Here is a 19,500-nt window from a genome sequence, read left to right as displayed (position 1 = left end):
ACAACCTCCTCTGCTGCATGAAAATATCCATCACTGTGGCTGTGGTTCAGTAGGTAGCGTAGAGCAGATGTGGACAGTTGGGCGGTCAGTCCCAGACTCTGTCTTCCTGCATGCCAAGTGTTTTTCAGCAGGGCACTGTAACCCCCAAATTGCTCCCAGTGGTATGCTGCTTTATGTGTGCTGAATGACTGAGAGGCAAATTGTTAGGAGCTTTGGAGCTGTTTACTTTAGGCTGATACATTTTTGCATTTGGAAATTTCTTTATAATCATGACTCTCATGCAATTGTTTAACAAACTGTAAAACAAATTAACTTGAACATGACAAGGTGTTCCCTAGTCTTTATTTGCCACTTTCTAATAAATAGGCTAGACCTGCGTCACAAAGGGAGTTCATCTAATTTCGGCTAACTCAGAGTTATCTGAATCCACTGGGCCAGACACTGGCCTTCTCATGTAACTGCTTTAAAGACACTCAACATACATATATACAGTAGACCTGACATGGAAAACTCCAATTTACGAGGATCACCTGAAGGCAACAGAACATTCTTGTGACTTTTTTTTCTTGAGAGAGAGAGAGAGAGAGAGAGAGAGAGAGAGAGGCGTGACATCAGACTGTCTGCTGTTATAGTCGAGAGGAAGGAACATGAATCAGTCTCCTGTGTAACGTGAACGGAGGAGAGGCGATGCTACGGCTCCAGATGCTCTGCGCCTCATCCTCATCATCATCATCTTCTTCTTCTAGTCTCCTACTCTCCGTCTTTATGCTTCAAAGGCCTTACGGGGACTGACACAACCCGCACACACGTACTCACATCCAAAGGGAGGAATTACACGCCGATCCGAGCCGGTACCGGATCTCCATTGGCAAACATCAACGGGTACGGGCCTGTTTATCTGATTTGCCCCACCACCTGTCTTAATAGAACAGATCCATCCACAAAAGAGCAGATGGCAGGAGACGCCAGCTGGCCTGTTGTCTGCTTTAATGCTCTTGTAGTGCGGTGAACGACGTCGTGGTTATTAGTGGATGCTGACTTTATAACCTTTATTTACGTCTTTATGAGGTAAATAGATTTGGTAAGTCATGTCCAACTAATGGAAGTGCTGCAAAATAGAGCTTTTTAAACGAATTTTGCTCTTATTCATGCTCATAAACCTTCTATTATTTACCTCTAGATAACTGCTGCTGCTGTGTGTGTGACAGGGAAATGTGTGTTTGTGCGTAAGGCGGGTGTGTGTGGTGATGTCTTCCCTATATGCGTGTTGCTGTGCGGTGGAATCCCCTGTGTAGCCTACACACGCAGCCTGCATGCGCTTTACAATGGCACAATAAGCTGTTTAACCCAGATGTTTATTTGTCAAAAGAGGAAGAAACTATAGGTTGTGTGTACTAATTTCTCGTTTTCCCTCATTTTCTTCGATATGGCCAAATCCGATCAGGTTACTACATCATCATATTCTTAAAAGAGAGAAATATGCGTCGATCCACTTCACATCCTTTGGAAAACGTAATGCGCTGCAATCCGCACAGACAGAGCAGAAATAACAGATAGAGGCCATGTTTGAATCACCCTGGACCAGACATAAAGCATTTCTGGCGCATTAACATTTTCTTGTAACATTTCCCAGCTTCTAGATGGTTCCAGACTTGCTTGAGTAAAATGAGCTCAAAATGGCTCACAGTACAGTGTTATTCATGAACCAAAATATTGTAGTTTGCTGAGAGTCATAGTTGTTTCTTGATGGAAAAATGATACTTTACTGGCATGACAGTAACCCCAACCCTAAAACATAGCACCTTGGTGGGGATACTACCTGTAATAGGATCAGGATGGTGAAGTCAGAATATGTAAAAGCAAATGGAACAGTCACTGTTGTCTACAAATCTGCTGATGTCTCTAAAAACCTGTTAACCTGAAGTAATTTATTCTGATAAGTCTGGGGAACATTACAGTCATTTAGAATTTTATTCAGAAACATAGCATTACACATTTTAAGGGTACCCAGGCTAACTTTAAAGGTGGATTACGTAAGATTTTACAAATTGTCTGATGAATACAGTAAAAATTGGGACAAGATATGGTGTGGTGTCTCTCAGCTATACTACCCTCCTCCATGACACTTGGCTGCATACAGCCCTTCTATTGTTATTCCTGCTACTCCACCCTCTGTTTTCATTATCAGTCTGGACATTAGTCCCGCCTGCCACCTAATGAAGGTTATAGGAAGCATTTTTCGAACCACAAGTAGCCAATTCAAACAGGAAGAGCTCTTGGCAGCTAAAAGTCCAAAACAGTGGCTGCCAGACAAAAGATATCAAGTTCTTTTACACAGTGGGACAAAGAAAGATCAAAAATGAAGGTTAATATTGATTTGGCTTGTTGAGATGGAGACGGTTAAAAGCAGCCAAAGGAGTCAGATTTGATTCGCGTGACGTTCTTCCTTCTGGGTGCATTAGCATCTAAAGCTAATGTGTTGTTATGGTAATAATGGCAACCTAGCATGGTCAGGATATTACCTTTAGAGTAATTTGAGAGAAATGAAAGCTTTGTATTGTTATTGTTTTGTGCCTCCTCACTGTCAACCTTGTCACTTGATGTGCTGCTGCAATGCTGCCATAGAGCCAGGACTCCTTAGTCAGCTAATGGTAGCTTCGAACTGATGGCTGCATTTTCTACAGTTTGTCCCAACCAGGCATCCATAATTTACGTTGTTGCTGGGCACCAAAATGTCAGTTTGTTTTGAGTTTCATTAGACTCTCTAGCAGCTGAAAAGAAATTAGTTAAGGCACCTTTAAAGGCACCCCAATAAGTTTTACTGTATTTACAGTGCAGGGTTTTTTTCTACCAAAGCATAATGTGTATATCCTAGAAAGGTAGAGAACACTCAGGGCCTCTTTCATGTTTGTACTGGGTGGAATGGCAATGATGATGACAGTAGTAAACTCCCTAGGCAGATAAAAAGGTCTACATTTAACAGTCAGGAGCTCTATGTCAGAAGAGCACAGACTTGAGACCATTTTGGTATTATTGCACCATCTATTAGTATAGATGTAAACATTACCACCCCAGGATTTACCAGTGAGAGCACAACTCCTGTCCAACCGAAATACTGTTAGCCCATCCATGTTAACAGCATCATCAGGAACAGCTGGATTTAACCATGTCTCGGTTAGAATAATGTCTCAGCAGTCTCTCAGCTCCTGTTTAGTTGCTAAATCCAGCTTTAGGTAGTGCATTTTATTCTACACGAAGTAGACGTCAGCAAGCAGAACGGATGAAAGCTCCATTCTGCAGGACTTACCCTTTACATTGGCTGTTAGCCCTCCATGACTACCCTGTTTCTGCTTCCTATCACACCACCTCTGTCTCTTGCGGTAGCGGCCAGTGCTGGTATGAGGTTCCGCTGCTTCATGGGCTGCTGGAGCTTGCCTACCAATTCACTTTATCTTTCCTCACTCCACTTTCATCTAAGATGGTATCTTCCAGCTTCTGACTGACTGAACACACCTGAGCCAGGTAATCAGCAGATCAGGCAGGGATAGTTGGAAAACAAGCAGGACAGCGGCCCTCGAGGACTGGAATTGGCCTCCCCTGCATTAAAGCAACGATACACAACTTTTCATTTTGTCTCCCCCTACAGCTGCTGAGTGGGAGTTGTACCCAACTGTTGTAAATTCTAGTTGTGCTTCCCCCCCCCCCCCTTCCTCATGGACAGCGGTACATGTGCATTTGTTTACAAATTGAAGTTACTGAACCAAGGAAGAAAAAATCAGAAGCCAAAGAGTGGTAAAGTAATATTACAGTATTTTGTATAAATAAAATGACAGTTGCTGTTTTACTTATTGTGACACTGAAGTTTTTTTAGTTTTACTTAAATGCTGCTTGTACTTTTAGACAGTTTGCTAAGCGTTTGAATGTGCAACACAATATAGGCTCATACTGCACATAATATACACTGGGCAGTGTAATTTATTACAAGCTAGCTGAGATGGTTTTGTTAGACTGCTAATTGCATAGGTTTGTTTGGCTTGACAGTGACAAAGACTGGACAGACTTTCTTGTGTGAGATTAACTGATTTATTTTGGGGACTGAGGTAGATGAGTTTTTACATCCGGGAAAAACTACAAAACTACAGGGGATTACATCAACAGGGTTACAGCCTACATTGCAGTATTTCATAAATAACATCAGCAGGGACATACACTCTGCTGTAGGGGTTGTGTTGTTTTCGTGTTAGCAGATCTGTACAGCTAACATCAGGCCAGTAGCTATTAACAGTTAATCACCTGGACAAAGTTATTTTAGCTCTCGCCAGTGAGTAAAAGTCAGTCCAATATTTACTCCTGTCCGATGTCTTGCTCTGTCTTTTTCTCTTCTTCTTGACTGTCACTGGGCTCTGAACATGTTGTAGTTCTGGAGGTGTGTTGTGTTGTGCACGTTTTTTACATGCTTTGGCTGGACAGGTTATAGCCATATGTCCATGAGACAGATGTCTCCTGACTATATGCCATACTACGTACTGCTATGTGTGGGCTTTATTCCATGTCCTGTTGCACAGCTTATTCACAATCGCAGTATGTGACTGTAGTAGGATAGTAGGTCTGAACTTTAAGTCCAAACTCCTGGGGAGGACAGGAGCTTGGTCTACTAGCAGGTCCTCACAGCGCCAAAAACATCAGAGTAAATTTCCAAATTGGTCTTATTTGGATAGACTGACCACATATTCATAATCTAAAGGCTTACTTTCTCACATGAAAAAAAATCTGAACTCAAAAAATGCCCAAGGATTTGTCTTTGTATGTATGAACCCCATAAGAATACTGAGCTAGCGGAAGAGTCTGGTGCTGTAGAGCATTACGCAGTTCTCGAAAGAGGTCTGCGCGAAGGTGTTCCAAAGTTACATAGTGCAGTAACAGATGATCCAGACACACAGTGGCAATAGCAGAGATGCCATTCACCTTATTAGAAGTCAGTCTGCCATCAAAATGATTTTGAAGCTGTTATTTTAATATAGAAAAGGTACGTATTGTTGCTTTTTGTAACTGCCTTATATGGAAAGGAATATACACAATAGAATTAATGTTTGTGAGATAAATACAGGATGATTGTAATCTCCAAAATCACATCTTAAAATAAGATTTTCTGTGTGTGTGTGTGAGAGAGAGAGAGAGAGAAATTGTGCAGGACAGCAAGATTAGATAACACAGTATCAGCCCACCTGTCAAGCTCTTATAGAGCCTGGGGTCAAACTGAGAGGAGGTGAGCCTACAATAACAGAAAGGGGAGATTTAAAATAACACAATAGTTTAAACTGCTTGTAAAATGTGGTTATTTAAAGTCAGATTTAAATCTAGTTCAGTATGAAGCCAATTCTCTTTTAAGGTGGAAACATTTTATTGAGGGAATGGGAGGTCATTGAGGGTAAGAAGGGCTCATTAGGGGTTGTCTAAGTGCCAAGATTTTCAACACAGACTTTGGATTTCCATGTGATTGAGTATACCCTACTGGGCGGAATTATTACATACTGACCTTCTCCTATAACTGTTATTTGCATAAAGACATGAAAATTGCATTATGTTAATTTGCAATTTTCAATTTGAAAAGGATGAATTGTTCACCCATAGTTGTCAGTATGCAAATCACATAGCTGGCAAACGTCTCAAAAAACTAGGTGCATTTCAGGTGGGTGGCCTTCTGCCTCAACTGGTTGGAATGAGTGGATAGAGGAAAATATTAAGGAGAGGCAGATTTAGGTCACTTTTCAATTAATTTGGTGGACTTTCCTTAAAATGTTGAAGAATTTTATAATATATTTTGTTAATAAAAACAAAAGCTTATCTTAATGGGGAGAATTGCTGTAAAAGGCTCCTGCTACCCAGACCCATCAAACAGCCTGGCAGCAGTGCAGACAGATTCCCTTCTAAAGCTTTTTTACCAGAATAACACTCTTAACCAATCAGAGAAGGCCAGTACTTGTGTTTTTGAAAAACATGTGTCCTGTGTATGAAAGTATGAAAGAAAAAGTGTTTTTTGTGACGTAACTGTGCAAAATATTTTTACCAGACTTTTCTGTGGGCATGCAGGACCCACTTCCAACAGGCCAACTTTCTGCTTTAACTTTGACTTATAATACTTGCCATATTTGTATGTACACTGATTTCCTTGGCAGCAAATGATCGTTAGCAACAGGAACCAAGATGTAATAGAGTGCCTAATGGATGATGTATTCTTGTAGGCCAACTCAGGAGTTAGCATCATCCTGGTTCCCTCAACAAAAAGCCAATGGGATTTTTCCATAGGCTTTTGGATTATTGCAGAAAACAAAATACGTGACAAACAGAAGTTTATGACACTTACAGGTTTTGTTCAGCAAGATAATATTCACAGGTGAACACACACATGCTATTGTTAGGCTATAAACAAACCACACTATGGTCCCATGACTTTAGCCTCACCACCACAGCTTCCAACTTGTAATTTCATTTCAATCCCAGAAACCTGATCTAGCTAGTGATCATGGCACGGTCAGTTTTGTATTATAGCTTTCCCATGCACAATTTGCTGGTGAGCAGATGAGTCTCCATGATGTGTAACATCCGAGACAGCCTCTGTAGTCTCATTTAGCCACTTGTTAGCAACCATCTTTTATAAGACACATGAAAGCATTAAAAATCACGAGTAGGATAGTTACTGGTGTATTTTATGTCACAGAACAAAACATGAAAATGTGTTGACCTTGTATTAACCACAGACCTTATTTTAGGCACCTAACCAAAAACCCATTGGCCTGGGGGTGAGGGAACCAGAAGTGTGAAAATGCTAACTCTGTTCCAGGTTTTAGTACTGACTACTATGGCACTCTGTATACTGGAAATATAATTTAGGTTAAAAGGCTAACATTTAAGATGTGCTCCTTGATTTTGGCACCCAACAGCACTGCCAAATCTAAAATCTTTCCTCCAGCTCAGTTCCCTTCACTTTCCCTCAAGAAGGCTGGGGATTTGGGGTAGAAGCAGTATTGCTTGAAGTAAACCTATTACCTATTACATGCTTCAAAACCGCTGACTCATTTCCAGTTGTCAGAATTATAAACTGTGCTTATTAGATGGCTCACAATCAGCTGTCATACTTTATTTTGCACAGTAACAAGTCTGATGCAATCACAGTGTGCCACTGAGCCCATCGCTGAGCTTTTAGTTGTAAGATCTCAGCACCTGGTTAAATAATTGTTGAGTCACTGGCATTAATCAGACATCTAGACAGCAGGGCAACAAAGTGCTCACTGACTATCCCTCATAAATTCTGTATATCAGTCAAAAAAACAATAAACTTCAGGAAACCATGATGATAGAATAGTGGTGTGCATTGGCATTTCTCTTGGCTGTCTCTCTTGTTGACTTGAAGCACAGTAACTAGTTCTTAATGATGACAGGAGAGAACAACGATGAGAGTCCTTTACATTTCCTTTCACTTTTATCCCAGGATTAAGTAGTGTATCAAACAAGGGCCATGTGAACTGTCCTTCTTTATTATTTCTCAATCTTTTTCCTCATTTTGTGTTGCCTTACTACTTACCTTAGTACATAGAGTGAAGTACAGTGCATAACCCTACAAAGCAACTAACTATTATGATACAGAAAGTATCAAGATGTATAAATTCACAATATCAATTGGTTACATTTATTAATTAATTTATTAATTTGGCTAAAACCACTTGAAACTAATGAATTCCTATCAGTCTCTGGTCTGGGTTTAGTGCTAGTTATAACATGTTAGCATGCTAACACACTGAACGAAAATGGCAAACATGGTAAACATAGGCTACCTGCTAAACATTGCTTAACTGTTACTGGCTGATTGCTGTACTGTGGAGTGATCCTTCACATCCTCAGCTTGGTTATGAGTCAGTGTGTAACCAGAGACTGATTCAGCAATAAATACAGCAAAAAAATAAAGTAGGATGGCTTGTAATGACCCGTGAGGTTCTGCTGGGTGACGGTTAAGGAAGCCCAAAGTGTCCAGCTCATTAGGTTCCTCCTGTGGCTTCAGAAGGTAGTGCGGTCATCCTCGGTTCTGTAGCGGAGGCAAATTCCTTGTGTGTGTAAGATGCTTGGCCAATAAAAATGATTATCATCAAAAAGTGGAAACACAGCTATTTGTTTGTTAAATGGTGAAGTAACATTCTGTTTTTGGGTCCAAACTGAGTCAGCTGTCATTTTACCACTTTTCTTGTGATGGGAAGGAGAAAAAGAAATGGCTACAGTTGATTAGATAAGTCACAGTATTCTTAAATTAATAAAACAGAACAGAACAAATTCTAAATTAGCATTACCTGGATAGACTGACCACATAATCTCAGTCTATGTGGTTACTTTGCCACCTGAAAAAATGTCAAAACTTCCTACAGATGAAAATGGTAACAGCTTTGAGCCTGGCTCCAAGTCTCTACCATCAGGCTCTCACCCAGCTGTCTCTGTCGCTTTCCCCAGCTGTAAGCTTTCATTCTGGTGGTAGTGCAAGGGGAGGGTTATGTAAGCATCACTAAAGTGTAGCTCTGGCAGGGACTTCAGTGTTGTGGGCCTTAGCTACACACACAAGGTGCAGTGCAGAAATTATTCACAGCAGAGGAGATGGGGATGAAACCTTCTGTTTGGCTGCATTCCATTGGCTGTGTATACTGTAAATATGGATGTCATGTCACCACTTTCTTCCACTACACAAAAGTGAAGACAAAATACTGTGAATACAGTGACTGACATCTTGGCATTTTGCAACCAGATTCTCCTTTTTAATTCATCAAATGATTTATTAAAACTAATTTACCAGAAAAATGACCATTCAAACACGTTAGTGTGATAATACGGTATCTGCCAAATACGACAGAAATCATCTCAGAGAAAAATGTATTTGATTTGTACTTTGAGTTTTTAGTTAAACTCTTGTACCATGCACTAACATGGAGGGGTCATGATTTATGACCTACACTGCAACTAGCCACCAGAGGGCAATCAACTTGCAGTGGCTTCACTTCTGGAAGCTGTCAGGCTGTTCGTCTTTAATACAGTCAATGCTGAATTGACATAAAATGCTTCCTGTGTGGATGTGTGGCTGTGTTTATTTGTACTTAACCATTGTGAAACAATCAGAAAATGAAGTTTTGTTTCTCTGATTTACTGCTTTGTTGCACTAGCACCTCTCTCTTCGTTTACATGCTAGCTTGCTCGACCACTGCTATTCTGTCTCTCAGTGGAGCATATTTAGAACACAGGCAGTTAAATTTGGGTACAAAGGGAAAAAAACAATTCTCAAGAACAGCTCTGATTCTTTTATTCCTACCAATGAGCTGTTGAATAGAATCACTAAGAAATGAACAGGCCTATGCTGATGGAATTTCCAACAAATGCTCATACTTTGAGTGTCTTAAAATGACGATGAAATAAAAAATTCCCATATTTAAAAGTTCATATGAAGTGATTTCTTTCACCTTGCTCAGGATTATTTTAGTTGCTTTAATGCAAAAAAATGCTCAAAAAATTGTTGTTAGCTAAATGAATATTTTCCTTTACATTACAAGCCAAATGTTTTTATCACAGCCTGTGCAGCTGCTGCACTGGACAAAGCACCACAGTTAAGATAGCTATTAACTATTAGCCTAACAATCACAATCACAGATTGCAGGCAAAGTTTAAACTGTGGGCTCTCTGCAAGTTTATGCTTGTTTAGCAAGTGTATTGAATTACTCAAAGGGGCGCCTTTGGTCACAAAGGTCTCATTGTATGTAGAGTAAAGAGCATAGATATTGTAAACTTCAGTTTCACTTCTCCTGGACTCCCTGTCCCCACCGCTTGACAGCAGCTCCGTGTGTGTGTACATGTGTGAGAAGCAGTTCCATAAACACTAAAACCTTATTTCTAATCTCACTCAGCGGTCGTTGATAAAATCCTCCTGTAGAGCCAGTTCTCCTGTTTTATCATGAGCTACTACACCTAATACAGCCTACAGTTTGCTAGCTAGCTATGCCTTCACCCCACAAATGTATCTTTCCTACATATTCTCCATTATACATCCTTGATGAGAACAGGTGGCACAGACATATATATATTGAATAACTGTGCTTCGGTTTCCGCTGGAAATAACATGATCGTGACTGGCTCTCACCTGGCTGTCGCTCACACTTTATTTGCATAGCATTGCACAACATTCCTCAGCTTTGTATAAATACATCTGTAGTGTAGCTCGGAGGTTTTGGAATCTAACAAACTTCAGGGGGACCACAGGGCTGCAAAGCCCGGTCTCATTTAGAATGAATGGCTGGAAAAAAAAAAACCTCAATATAAGCACAAAGAGAAAAGTGAAAGAAAAGGAAAGTGTGGAGGCTTGGTTTGGTACTGGGAGAGGGTAACGTAACCCATTATTGCACTGGCTTGTAGGATTTGAACAGTATAAAGTGTTACATAATGTGCAACAGACGTGCTCTCTGCCTGTCTGTGAGGCATTCAACATGGCAACATACACTTGCCATCTGTGTATAAATTGTTGTTTTACACTGTTACATGTTTGATTAAAAATACATCTGCTCTTATTGTTATTATTATTTAATTAAATTTAATCAGACAATCACACCTTCTATTTGACTTACCAGCAATGTAAGAATACATGCAAAGACAGAAATAAAAAAATATGTCAATGTGTATTTAAACTGGTTGAATAGCAGGAATATTGTATGGGATTTTGTCATGAGCCCATAATTGACTACAAAGTTAATTTGCCAGTTGGACTATATTTATATGTACAGCATGTATATATAAATATATATAGAAAAAAATAATTCCCCACAAGCTTGGGTCCTCTACCAGAGGCCTGGGAGCTTGAGGGGCCTGCGCAGTATCTTAGCTGTTCCTATCACTGCACTCTTCTGGACAGAGATCTCAGATGTTGTTCCTGAGATCTGTTGGAGCCACTCTCCCAGTTTGGGGGTCACAGCCCCCAATGTTCCTATTACCACAGGGAATTGCTACATCTATCACTACGGCCTTCTTCTTCTGTTTGTCCACCACTACTATGTCCGGTTGGTTGGCCATTACCAGTTTGTCAGTTTGTATCTTGAAGTCCCACAGGATCTTAGCTTGGTCATTCTCAACCACCTTTGGAGGTGTATCCCATTTTGACTTTGGGACTTCCAGCCTGTACTCGGCACAGATGTTTCTGTACACTATGCCAGCCACTTGGTTATGGTGTTCCATGTATGCCCTGCCTATTATCATCTTGCACCCTGCTGTTATGTGCTGGATTGTCTCAGGGGCATCTTTGCACAGCCTGTACCTGGGGTTCTGCCTGGTATGGTAGACCCCAGCTGATGGGATAGCTCAGTGGGTAACACCACTGACTTTGGTACACAAGGTCAGGGGTTTGAACTCTGGTCAATATCCCACCTGGGTCCTTAGGCAAGGTGCTTAATGCTACCTACCTACCTTATGGGGTAATGAGAGCTGGAAAAATTAGAGTCACACCGGCTCAGATGTCACCTGGGTCTACAAGGTCTGTGTCAGGTGATGAGGAACCAGGGCTACTGGAACAAGACATTCATGGACAAGAGAAGAGAACAGGGAACTATTGGAATGCTACTATATAAGTAACCCCAGTGAGAGGGGTTACGTACGAAGGATGTGGGAACTGTCATTATTTTTGTCACCAATTAATTAGTTTTTTGATTGATCAATTAATCCTTTTGTCCAAAAACCCAGTAACAAATGCAGTAAAATATGAAAATAAGACCCAGGTTGTTAAAAACCTGAATTATTTTAAAAATCTTGATGTCTATAGTTATGTTGTGATGTAGAGACGCTGATGCATCGTGTATTGTTTTGTGCAGGGCTTTGTTGCAGTGCTATATATATTGCATTGTAGTGTATTATTTCTGCTACTGTACGATACATCTGTCACATTTGGGATTACACTTTCTTGTGATTGATGCAGTGATTCTGTATTGTAATGTTGTGATACAGTGTATTATGTTGCATGGTTGCGGTCGGTAGGTTTTCCCTGGTACAGGGTGGTGTTCTGTATTGTGTTATACTCTGTATGAGGGAGTGTTTAGCCTGAGCACCAGCAACAGCACTCCACTCTGTTCCTATGGACTGCATTCTCTTTGTCTATTACTTTCTATTATTCTCTCGTTCTTTTGTCAGATGCTTTTTCTTTGTTTCTCTCTCTCTCTCTCTCTCTGTCTCTCTCCACCCCCAGGTTGTGGCTGTGGGTTGATTAGAAAATGCGTGGCACAGAACAGGCAATCCATCACCCTGCCAAAGCCTGCCACTTCCGCACATGGACTTGCTGACACATACTCCCCAACACACATACACACACAGTGGCACACACACCCTCCACCTTGGTCTCCTCTTCCTCATTTCCCTCCTCTATTGCCATCCACACAGATACATTCACAGCTTGGACCCGCAGCATCTCCCATCAGCCCCTCTTTTCATTTCCTTCCTTCACCTCTCCTTGCCCACTCCTCCCCCTCTTCTACCTCTTCTGTCTCCCACTTCTCTTCCTCCTTCGTGTCTGCATCTATCCATCCACCCATGGAAGTCATGCCTCTTTTGCTTTTATAGATTATCCTCATGGTAATTCTACTCAGTGAGATAATTTACAGTGAGTCTGAGAAATGTATGTTCAGACAAGCTGAATTATCATCTCTGCTGTTGTGCTGTGGTAATAGCTTTTATTAAAAAAGCTGATAGACTTTGACTGTTGGACTCCGACCTTTTATAAACCAAAATGTAGTTCAGAGATGTTTGCTGGCCTGTTTCTTGAATATTTGGTCAGTGTGTATGTGTGTGTGAGTAACTTTTTTTTTTTCCATTTCAAATTCCTGATAGAAACTGTATCGATCAATAGGTATGCATGATGTGCACGGTCTGCACAACCACAGCTTACAGTCTGACAAAAGGGCTGCAATTTTCAAGGAGTTTTTGGTTCCAGACGTAGTGTGATCCACTTTAAATTCCCTTTTCTGAGTTTTCCATTCCTCATTTACTTACTGTAGAGTTGAAGTCAGAAGTTTACACACACCTTAGCCAAATACATTTAAACTCGGTTTTATCTCCTGACATTTAATCCTCTCAACATTCCCTGTTTTAGGACAGTTAGGATCACTGCTTTAATGTAAAATGTCAGAATAATAGTAGAGAAAAAGATTTATTTCAGATTTTATTTCTTTCATCACATTCCCAGTGGGTCAGAAGTTTACATAGACTTGGTTAGTATTTGGAGTCATTGCCTTTAAATTGGTTAACTTGGGTCAAACATTTCAAGATGCCGTCCACAAGCCTCTTACAGTAAGTTGATGGAATTTCAGCCGATTCCTCCTGATAGAACTGATGGAATTCATTCAAGTTTGGAGGCCTCCTTGCATCCACATTCTTTTTCAGTACTGCCTACTAATGTTTTATTGGATTGAGGTCAGGGCTTTGTGATGGCCACTCCAATACCTTGACTCTGTTGTTCTTAAGCCATTTTGCCATAACTTTGGGAGTCAGCTATTTGTGCCATGCATAAAGTACATGTTCTAACCAACTTGCCAAAATGAGAGTTTGTTAACATGACCTCAACCTAAGTATATATAAACTTCTGACTTCAACTGTATATCATCAATGTTTCTCTACATTGAGATAATCCCACATATAACTAAACAGTACTATAGGTATATTGTGGTATCGGGTTTAATTATTCAAACTTAATTTCAGTGATAGATGTTTTTTCTATCACTTTTGACACGGTATGGTGAAGCTATCACACCCATGAGCCTCAGACACTATTGCATGAATGTAGAGGCTAGGCAGGGAATTGGAGCTGCAGTAAATCTTTATGTCTTTGATCCAAGGAAACAAAACACCATACTATAACTGCCAAAATCATCTAAAACTGACATCGAGTCCTAAGGTGAAAAACATTAAAGCTAATCAAAATAGGGTTTTTACAAAGTAGAAACGCTTTGCCTTTCCACATCTAAAGAAAAAAATGTTAATGCCTTTTCCAAATGGACATATTTGAAGGCACTAAGTGGCTATCGCTGTGAGTTGATCCAACAAGCACTATATTTAAAGTATACTGAGGCCTTTAGTGGCACATACAACAAAATTTTAATGTAGGTGACATACCAGTTATATAGATATGCACCTTGGGAGTCATAGCTGACCCCTGCTCATATACAGACGTGTACTTTCTGGACATCAGACATGGTCACAATTTGTACTAATGATTCAGGAGGAGTTTATGTCCAGCTAAGTCATGGAACTGTCAGTCCCTAAACTGCATCTACAGTATATTCAGGAAGTGAACGGCAGTTTTGGAACACTGGATGCTCAAAATATTTCTGCCATTTCACATCTTTGTGTATGTGGTATCTCTAACATCCCCCAAAGAGGGACAGATATAGAAAATGTTATATGGGGTGCCCAAGCTGTGGCACAAATTCAGAGAGGGGTGACACATTTGAAATACATGTAAAAAGTAAATTAAACCCCTATGTCTACTGCATGAAATAATAAATTATACAGAATCAAATTGCCAATCCCAACTGACACTGGGTGAGAGGCGGGGCACACCCTGGACAGGTCGCCAGTCTATCACAGGGTTGACGGCAACAATTAGTTGTTAGTTTTCATTTTTTTATTCATAAATACTGTCACAATTTGACTCTGCAGGGGTGGCACCCACTTGACTCCGCCCGTGACCCCAAAACTTTTAGCAGCAGCTTGCACTGGGGTAGCTGATTTCAGACACTGACCAAAGTTACTCCTTTACAAACTGAATAACAAGCGCTCTCAGCAGTAGGGGCTTTTCAAAAGTGATCAAATTGGCAAGTAGACTTGCTTGAGGTTCTCTCTTTCTGACTGGGAGTTCAGACTATGATTAACAAGGTCAAGAATGAAGTATGATTTGTTAGGCTTAAAATGTGGCTTTGTTTACAAAACTAGCCAGGCCATCTAGAAAATTATAAAGGGACTCTGGCATGATTTTTTTTTACCTAGTAGCTTGCCAAGGTCCTGATAGCATGGAACATGTTTTCCTAGGGGAAGTAAGAATGTGATGCATTAGGCTGGCAGTGAGGATGGATACCAACCTCAGGTACATGACCAATCATTATTAAATCCAGTTTTTCATCCACATCAATCCCTGGCCTCATGCTATCACACATAAATGAGCTCCACACAGACTTTACATTTAAGAAGAGGGCACTAATATTGGATCATTGCTTGGTATTAAAAGAAAAAGTCCAGGGCACACCAACTTGAAAATGTGCTATTAAGGTGAATTTTGACATTTAAATGTTATGATAAATCCTTTTGAGACTATGAATGCATATAAAATAAGTGATACATTTTAACATAATGTCCCCTCTGAAGACTGAGAGGCCCCTGGAAGTTCCCCACAAACAGCGCAGTGTTCTGCCACCCAGAGGGAGCACTCCCTCCTGTTTCTTATTTTTCTCTTTGTGTTATGCTTCTCCCACTCCCCTCATTTGCTTCTGTCCATGCAGCCTCCCCTGAGTCTGCTCTGCCTCCACCTCTGCATCACTACCACCACTCAATATCCATCCAGGGCAACAGAGAGGCTGGGTAATGAAATGGCCACTGGCTGCCTGAATCTGTCTACTGCCATCCATCATCTGATTATGAGGAGCTTTTCTCCTCGTCGCACCTCTTTAGATGGCCAAAATTTGATCACATCTAATAATGACTGTGCAGTTCAAGCATGGGTAGCGTGTCTGTATGGGTTTGTTGTGTGTGGTTGATGATGTAAAAGGACTATTCCTTAATGCCAGTGGACAAACATCACACAGCAAGGAAGAAATGAGCATCCATACTTGGGATAGTGGTTTTGTATTATTGCGTTTACATTCCCTGCATGATTATCTAATCTGCTCTAAGGGAGAACAAAGCTTGTAGGGCTTTGTCATGCTTTTGCACCACTCACTTTCCACCACGTAGGTGGCCTCACCCACTTTGATTAATAATAGGCTTGAGTATTAAGAACTGGTTTAGAACCTGTGTGCAGAGACAGGGACTGAGCTTTGTTTGACTTGTGTAAAATAAATGTCAAAATATCTACATAGTGAGTCAGTGGAATCCCAATTGTTTTTATATTTATATTTCCTGCACTCTCATGCAAGTTAATTAAATGTTTGTCACTGGACATTTTGCTAGTGTATTGTTGATTTCTGTTATCAACAAATTGTGTGTTGAACCCAGTGGGTTTTAATTCCTGGGCCTTAAATTCATTTGACAGCCTCACAATCAAATTCTTTGAAAGCTGTTGTAATAAAACCTTTATAAAAAGGCAGTAATAGTGAACCTGCTCCAGCTCTGTTTGGCGGCTGCTCCACAGGGAAGGTTGTACACCCTCTGGGTTTTGTTAAGAATCTCAGAGAGGACAGTTTGTCAACTGTAAGAGCCTACAAAGAGCCCGTGCTCTCTTTTTTTCCAGCACTCCATCTTTCTGGGCTCCATATCACTCGCCAACGTACACAAAGTGTCATTTATCATCACGAGTGCAATAGTGCAGCACAGCCGGCCATCATAAAATATGAACAGGGTTCACAGAGGCAGGTATCAGTTTAACTGCCTTTGAGGAAGATGCTGGATCACTGTTCAGTAAAGGCCCTGGGTCAGCAAACAGAAAGCACTTCAGTCACATGAAAGGATGACGATTAGCAGAAGAGCCAACATCACAAGGACTGAAGCTGGCCACCCATGGTGTGTTACAGGAATAACACACATTCAGACAATTGTTCCTGAATTAGATTCTGAGGGTACTATGGAGTATAAATGAATCACTGTAAATGAATGGCCTTACATTAGAGCCTGATATATCAGCAACTATCATCTACATTTCTTTTTAATTTAAAATAGCCTACTTACATCATAACAACTCGTTTCCAATAAATAGTGTCCAACGTGCACATACAGCAAATGACCTCTGTATACACATAACATTTAGCACAGCTGGATTTTTGGATTTCAAATCAATATTTTTATCATATTATAAGGTTAACATATTACAGCCCTGTGGATTAATCTGCAAGGTTAGATAACTCCATCCAGTGATTAAGGCCATGAGAAGCTTTATCACTGTAAAACAAAGTACATGTCTACACAGTGTGTCATAAAAAAGACAAAATGTACATCCCATATATACACACATACAGTATATACAGATGTTTAAAACGCTGCCTACAACAATATTTACTTACAATTCTAATTGTCAAGTGTGTATTTCTGTATAACCACAAAGCAGCTACTGTACATGTAATTAAACTAGTAGTTTAACTACATTTTGCAGTAGCTTGCTGGTACTCCATTTGCATTCGCCTAGTGATTCACGTAGTCCAGTTACCTTTTGACATTGTTTTGTGTAGTTAAGTACTGAAACTACAAATAATCTTGAGCCATTAAAGCAAAGTAATGATTTTTTAATTTATATGTTTCCGTGCTGCATGTGAGCAGCCTTTCGGCGCCAGCAAGGACATTTTTATTTTTTCTTAGCTGTTTCACTTCTAGTCAGATAATATACAATCCATATTTGTTTACAACAAAATGTTTTTAAAATGTTAAATATTATAATATGTACATTCCTGCAATTTTGTCCTCTTTTTTTTTTAAGGACAGGTTTAGGTCTCAGGTAACAAACTCAAATGAGTGGCGGTTTTTGCTGGCATATGATTTTTCTATAATATGTTTTGTTATAAAATTGTATCACATGTCCATTGTCAATTTGATCTTTTTTTTCAGTTTTTAGCTTAAATTGGAGATTTTCAATCTGAAGTTCAGGAGCATCCATTCAGCACCAACATTCCTTGTTTCCACGGCTTCTGATGTAGGTGCTGAATGGATGCTCCACCAATTGCCCTATAAGGTGGTCGTTCCAATCATAATGATCATATCGACACCAGATACAGCACGTCACCATGACGTTTCTTCAATGTCTGCTCATTCTGTGGAGGAAGACACTTCTGCTCAACCTGCCCCCACAATCCCACAAAGTTACAAATACATAACAAGTCAGTGATACATTCATCAGGGTCACACCAGGAAATACTGTGGCAAGAAATGCTTTGTAATAAAAATCTCAGTTTCACATTGCAGCTCTGTCCCGAGCTTCACATTTCACTCTCAGTGACACCATTCTCTGAAATATGCAACAGCCCATGCTCAAAACTCACTGTGAGGTGCACCTGGCTCTCTAAGGTGGCCATATCCAGCTTCTTTCAAGATCTTTTCCTCTTGATCCAGATTTTTGGCACCTATTTGGAATACCTTACCATCATTTATTTTATTTCACAGTCAGACTCAGTTCAGCTATACAGCAGCCGAAGCCATTCGAAGCCATCACCAAGGACTCGTGCCACATTCTGTAGAACAATTATAGGATTCAACACCTCATCCAGCTTCTAAATGACTTCCCTCTAGTCTCCCCCCAATCACCTCCTCAGTGTCCATCAAGATCCTCACAGCATTAAATCTAGCACCACCTCCAGTGGGTTTTGGCGCCATAGGGCTCGAAGCAGTTCTCAGACTCATAACCATTAAAAGTTTGGCAATTCCTAAAACCTCTATATTCTTCCTCAGGTCTATTCAAATCCATCCCTTCACAGCCACTGCAATCTTGTGGGGTCAAGAAAAGCAACATAAAACTATCTTCACCCACTTTAACAACAATGCAACCATCAACATTATCAACAAAGGTTGAAGCAACTCCTGGGAACCGGGCTGCCTGCATCATTTCCATTTTCTCTGACAATGGGATGTTGCCTGTCCCTGTCTCTGTTCATACATCCTCAACCAAGATCCAAGGAGGAACTCAGATGCTTAGACCTCTGTTTGCATAATGCTGCTGATCTAAACCCTCACCACCTTATCCATCTATCATAGGATGCTGTTCCCATTGTCGTTTCCCAAGAACACATTCCTCCTACCAGTCAGTGTGGAATTCCCTCCGTTCTTCCTGGTACAGTGGCTCTCAATGTGTACGTACATATAGACAAGCAAAATAATGTGCATTAGGAAAAGAGATAAAAAAATTAGAGTGAAGTACTTATAAATAGAGACCTGTACATATACAGTGCCTTGCGAAAGTATTCGGCCCCCTTGAACTTTACGACCTTTTGCCACATTTCAGGCTTCAAACATAAAGATATAAAACTGTAATTTTTTGTGAAGAATCAACAACAAGTGGGACACAATCATGAAGTGGAACAAAATTTATTGGATATTTCAAACTTTTTTAACAAATAAAAAACTGAAAAATTGGGCATGCAAAATTATTCAGCCCCTTTACTTTCAGTGCAGCAAACTCACTCCAGAAGTTCAGTGAGGATCTCTGAATGATCCAATGTTGACCTAAATGACAAAGGATGATAAATAGAATCCACCTGTGTGTAATCAAGTCTCCATATAAATGCACCTGCACTGTGATAGTCTCAGAGGTCC

At 40.4% G+C, this 19,500-nt stretch overlaps 1 protein-coding gene across 1 annotated transcript in view; it reads left to right on the top strand.

The window, feature by feature from the left end:
• The first annotated feature begins 602 nt into the window (after nt 1–602).
• The window catches only part of peli3 (pellino E3 ubiquitin protein ligase family member 3), a 34,232-nt gene continuing 15,334 nt past the window's right edge, over nt 603–19,500 (top strand). The window contains 1 exon segment of the mRNA XM_020594958.1: nt 603–882. The gene's annotated coding sequence lies outside the window, so the exon portion shown is untranslated.

The sequence above is a fragment of the Monopterus albus genome, unplaced genomic scaffold (genome assembly GCF_001952655.1).
Source record: "Monopterus albus unplaced genomic scaffold, M_albus_1.0 scaffold25.1, whole genome shotgun sequence".
NCBI lineage: Eukaryota > Metazoa > Chordata > Actinopteri > Synbranchiformes > Synbranchidae > Monopterus > Monopterus albus.
Note: the sequence above shows the minus strand (reverse complement) of the source record. Positions and strands in the feature narration are given on the sequence as shown.